We start from the raw sequence: 5,937 nt of genomic DNA, 5'->3' as shown, positions 1-5,937 counted from the left end.
AAACAAAGGAGCACCCCAGTTCCTGTGTAAGGGGGTGGGGAGGCTGTAAAGCCATCTGTAGTCAAAAACCAAGCCCTAAGGTCACAGTGAGTCTGCCAGAGTCTGCAGGAACCATGGGGCCACCATATTTGCATATGCTAGTCCCCCTTCTCTTCTGTTCCCCACTGGAAGAAGAGCTTGGTCCATTCCATTAAAGATGACTAAATATTTTATTGACTGAAACGTGGGGGATGGAGCTGGACATAGCCGTATTTGCAGGGCTGATTTGAGTTGTGTTTATATTTTATAGATGGAATCCCTTTTAACTCCGTTTTGAAAGACGCAGAACAGCTCTGGAATTCAGACACTTGATGGGCAACAACCGTAGAAGCGTCATGGCAACATTTGGACACTTTGAAGATGATGGCAGGGACGTTAGTGGGGAGGCAGGAGAGAAGAGCTCTTTCCTAATTATGACATTTTAGTAGCTGGGTACAGACTTGAAAACACAGTACAGACAGTAAAATCTGAAACTCTGCCGGAAAGATTCGTCTGCCAGCCATCACAATGCGGAGAGTTCATCTTTTCATCTTGTCAAGTAAAAATAGCCCTCAGTTCCCCAGTAGATATCCAGTTAGTTCAGGGGGTGGGGGTGGGAAAAGGCATGCACACTGGACACGCATTCTGCAGGCGACTCTCCTCAGGGACCCCATGGTTTGGGCCAGTGAGGGAGGTGCCCTCTGCCCAGAGCTCTGAGTCCACAGAGATCAGCTTTCAAGAGAACAAAGGGCAGGCTTCATCTGCCCACACCCACAGGCCCCTGGACAGGGGGAGTGCCATTCCAATGCCCATCACATGGCCTCTCGGGCATAAAAGCTTTTAAATAATTCTGATTTTGAATATCAAATTGACATGAAAAGTGCATTTAAGAAAAATGGGCCTGACCCAACGCTGAAGAGCAAGTTCTAAGCAAATCGGTTGGGTGGTCACTTGCTCATTTACAGTCCTGGTTTCCAATTTGGGCTGTGCATTATATTGCTTGGTCTAAAATTCTGATATCCTGTAATGTGTGCGCTTGCACGCGCGCACACACACAACACACACTCAAGAAAGCAGAATTTCATCAATCTAGGAGAGCCCAGGCATCTGTATTTTTAAAAGCTCTCTATATACAATTAAGGCTGTAGAGTGATTTAATACAGAGTGTTTTAACTAGAGTGATTTAATAGAGTTCAAGGCGTCTTTCAGTCAAGCTCCAGGCTGCTTTGCTTTTTGACTTTTTCTTCCCCCACCCTGCCTTACCTTCTCTTTTGTGAAACCTCCCCATCAACCTCACCTTCGCTGGTGAGTCACTGCTCGTTCCAGAATCACAGAACACTTTGTACGTATCTATCTTAACCAGCACTTCTCACAGTGCATCAAAGATCCGAGCAAATAGGTCAGCGTGCTCCTCCTGGCCAAGAGAATTTAGACCCTTTGTCGTTTCTGCAGTGAGCACGCAGGATGTTTGGCAGGGCATCTGAGTCTATTGATCGAATGGGCGAATGAATGGATGTCTGTCTTGTGTATGATTGCTGCCCGGCCGTATTGAACCCAGCATTCTGAAGCCAGCCCCCACTGGGGGGCTCTGAATCAGCAATCTGGAGGTGGGAGATCTACCACCTGCCACTCAAACCTGCTCCGTACGATAGCAGCACCTCTATTAAATGGGAGCTTGTTACAAGGGCTTAATGTCTCAGGCAATTCGTATGCAAGTCACAGTTTCAGTGATATTTTCCAGTAGCTCCCAAAGGACTCCTACACAGCCCGTCAGAAGAAGCCACTGTTCCAGGCCTCTGGTGAACACAGAAGACCCTGAGTGGTTTCCTTCTAGTTTTTGATTTTTCTCTATTCCCAACCTGCAGAGCTGTTTCCATTCTTTGAAGCCAAAAGCATTCTTTCATATCCTGAACATCTTACTATGACTATTCAGTCAGTTAATATTTGAACACTTCCATTAGGTCTTAGTGTAGTGATCTATTCTGTCTCTTTAAGAGACAAAAACCATGCCTACTCCCTCCCCCACCACTGAGGCAGGTGGATCTTCCTTCCTGCTTGCAGCCTAAGCCTCTTCCTTCTCTGTCTCCCTCTTGGAGAGGCAGCTTGTCTCTCCTCTCTCTCTCTCTCTCTCTCTCCCCCCCTCTGTGTCTCCCTTCTTTTCTCTCTGCTCTTCTCCCCTTCTCCTTTTCCCCCCTCACTAAATAAATATCCAACCTGACTCTATATGGCATGCCTATCCAGCTGTCTCTCTCACACACCCCCCCCATGTGGCGAAACAAACCATCCAAGGGGAAATACCTAACATTCCAACCATTATAGACGGGTTCATCCAATGTTCCTTAGCCCAGCACACACCCATCCCATCTCACCATACAACCCTAGACAAATTGTCAGCCAATCAGGGGTTCTGAACCTTAGAAATCCCCTTCACCCCAACCTCTGCTATAATAAAAACCCCTCCCCAGCTGGAATCCTGGTGCTCTGACCTCATGGCCATGTTGGATGGTCGGAGGGTCCAATCTCAAGTTTGAATAAAGGCTCTTTGCTTTGGCAAGTAAGTGTGGGTTCTGTGGTGGTTTGGGGGGACCCTGTGATCTGATTTCTGTTTATAATACTTAAAATATTATCAATGAAATCATCTATATTCAGCTTTTTTCTTGAACTGAATTTTTTCTGACATTTTTAGGTGGGAAAAGTTTCGTATAATTCCAAGGGGGCATGGGGACCGGCTCGAGCAATCTTCCCCAAGGCTATTCAGAGCAGCTGATTTGGAAATAGAAACTCTGGGCTATCTCCCTGAGCCAGTCCCCTCTTCCAGGAAGGAAAAAAACCTAAGTCATTGAGCTAGAACAAGCACCCTTAGGACTGGGATTTTCTTTTCCCTTGCTAGAGAGGAGAAAATGAATGTAGTTTGCTTGAGTCCCTACAGTGGGAAAACCCATTTATCTTTTCCACCTTGCTGGGCTTCTCCACGCCACAGACACAGCCCTTTGAATCCCGCTTGCACTGTGGAATTTGCTTGATGCTACCTGAAGGGTTAAGGGGGGGAAAAAAAGACAAAAATGGATCCTGTTCTTTCTTAGCAACCTGGGCTGACTCAAAGTAGGGGAAAGGCTGGTCACGCTGCCCGGGCTGTATTTACTGACCTGATCTCTTAAGTGCTCTCTCCGTCTGTGCCTGTGTGTGGGCAAGACGATCAAGATCAACCTGAACTTACTCTGGAAAAAAAAATGGTGCTGCCTGCTTTGCTACATTGTTAGGAGAAAACAGAAGTTTTTTTTGTTGTTGTTTTTGTTTTTAAAGAAGTTTAAATCCGAACATAGTGCAAGAAGGCAGGTCAGATCATCAGAGAAGTAGTCATGAGTTCAAAACCTTTAGCTGCCCCCCCTCCAATGTTTAGATTTTTTTCCTTTAGAGCCTGTTTTTGTTTTGTTCAGTTCCGGTTTTTTAGAGAAAAACAACTCTGTTAGACCTTCCCACCCTCACTTCTGTGATGGAAGAAGCGGTTATAATCTCTCGGGCTCTTGGCCTCTGAATCTTGAGTGAAGATTCAGCCTGCACTCAGGTACAGCCCACACCGGGCCTGGGGCAAGTCAAGAAAGTAGGCACAGGTGAGTCCACACACACCACCAACCCCCTGCCCCCCAGACCTCCAGTTACGTGTCTGTGTGCTTCACCCGGCTCGGGCCCTTTCAAGCCTTGGTGTGGAGGAATGTGAAATATCCTGGGTAACAGGCCCCTCCCCCAGGGTACCTTTTTACTTTCCCGTTGAGCTTTTTTTAATCATTATTTTCACTTTCATTATTTTGCTGGTAGAACACCCATTTCCTCCGCAGCTCAACGTGGGGCATTTCTAATTTGTACTTGAAGGAGAAATGGACCCATACTCCGGGGTAACTTGTGTTCTCTCTGTGAAGCAACGTGGTCAAAGGCATGGAAGAGGCACGTCCTCGTCTAGACGCGTAGGAGGGCTAAGCCTGCAGTGATGCGCGAACTTGGAGACCTCCTAGTACCGGTCGTTTTATGACAGCAGTGTCCATCTAAGCTATATGGGCCGGTGTCAACCACTGGGAGCGGATGGGTTTCAATCCGAACATTTGTTTTCTGTTTCCTTAGGCACGTCCCCCTCTACTCCCAGCAGCTCGAAGCCTCTGGGCCTTCTAGGTGGTCCCACGACTTCGGACCACTCCCTGACTCTTAAGGCCACAGTCTGGTCCTACAAGAGATGGGCTGTGGAGTGATTCTAACAATACCGTCTTTATTTAAAAGGGTGCAGTGGAGGGTCAGAAATCAGGTAGCAACAACAAATAACCACAGGTGGGGTCAGAGGTCATCTGTAGGCAGACAAAGCTCAACATTCCTCAGGTGCCACGTCCTAGCAACCACACAAAGAGGCTTCTGGCACAGGGAAGGACAATCATCGCTGGTGGAGGTGTGGGGGATCAGACAGGTCTAGGAATGTTCTCCTGACCCGCCCATGCCCACACGCACGGGCACTGAGGACCAGCTTAGCTTCCTAATGACGGTGATTGACACGATCCCACCTTCAGGATGGGCCCGGGCGTTAGAGAACTTCAGCACTTGGGAATATAAACATTTACTGTGTGAATTTCACTGCTACTGCCTCGGAGCAAAGGCCAAAAAAACGTGTCATCTCTAGGCAGTCCCCTGATCTTGATCTAATTCACACAGTGTAGACGTTAAAAAGAGAAACGAGAAAGAGAGAAAGAGAGAGAGAGAGAGAGAGAGAGAGAGAGAGAGAGAGAGAGAGAGAGAGAGAGAGAACAATTGACTAGGTAGGAAGAAAAAAGGAAGGGAGAGGAGAAGGGGAAATGTAGGTGATTTTAGAGAGAAAACAGTCAACAGAGTAGGCGACAATGCAGAACACTCTGAAAGTGTAAATGAACAAGAAGCACAACTTTAAAAAGATCCCTTCATTTAGAAAGTAAATACCAACAGAAGGCTCTGTGTGGTGAGGAATTTGGAGTTATTGACTTGCAAGGCGGCTCAGCTGGGAAAGGCACTTGCCATCAAACCTAAGACTTGAGTTTAGTACCAAGGACCCACACGGTGGACGGGAAGAACCAACTCCCCCAAGCTGTCTTCTGATCTCCCCGTTAGCCATGGCACTCAGTGCACCACCACCCCAAATAAATAAATGTACCATAGTAGCCAAATAAAAGTATTGTTTCCTCAGATGTTTAGTCTAGAAAGCTAGTAAGATCTCATTTGGAATGGAAGCTTCACCTTTAATCCCAGCACTTGGGAACCTGAGTGAGGCAGGTAGAATTTTTGTTGATGTTGTTGTTGTTTTCAGTTTTTTTAGCCAGTCACCTATGAGGCCCTGGGTTTGGTCCCAGGATTATAGACTAGCTAATCACCTATGAGGCCCTGGGTTTGGTCCCAGGGTTATAGACTAGCCAATTGACTGTTAAAGTGCCTGAGCTAAGAACTATAACACTGATAGTAAAAGTAACAACGAATTAGCCAAGTCACGAGGAAAAAGTAATTCAGTGGACCCAAGGAAAATTAGGGTTGACTTAGTTTTCACCTCTACACTAAAAAAAAAAAAAAAAAAAAAAAAAAGACTTCACAGCTGGTGAGAACTCCATGATCAAAAGCATCTGCCTCACAGTCCTGAGTTCATCCAAAAACCCACTAGGTGGAAGGAAAGACCCAACTCTCAAAGGTTGTGCTAGTGCATCTCTGTACACTTAGTGAACACACATGCACACACACACACCCACACGCCCTAAAATTAAAAATGGAATTTTGACTGAGCATGGCAGTGCAGCTTTTTAATCCTAGCATTCAGGAGGCTGAGACAGGCAGATCTCTATGAGCTGGAGGCTAGCCTGGTCTACATAGTGGGTTCCAGGTCAGCCAAAGCTACTTAGCAAGACTTTGTCTCAAAAAAAC

This window comes from Microtus ochrogaster, chromosome 1 (genome assembly GCF_000317375.1).
Source record: "Microtus ochrogaster isolate Prairie Vole_2 chromosome 1, MicOch1.0, whole genome shotgun sequence".
NCBI lineage: Eukaryota > Metazoa > Chordata > Mammalia > Rodentia > Cricetidae > Microtus > Microtus ochrogaster.
The sequence above is the reverse complement of the archived record's forward strand: the minus strand, read 5'-3'. Positions refer to the sequence as shown.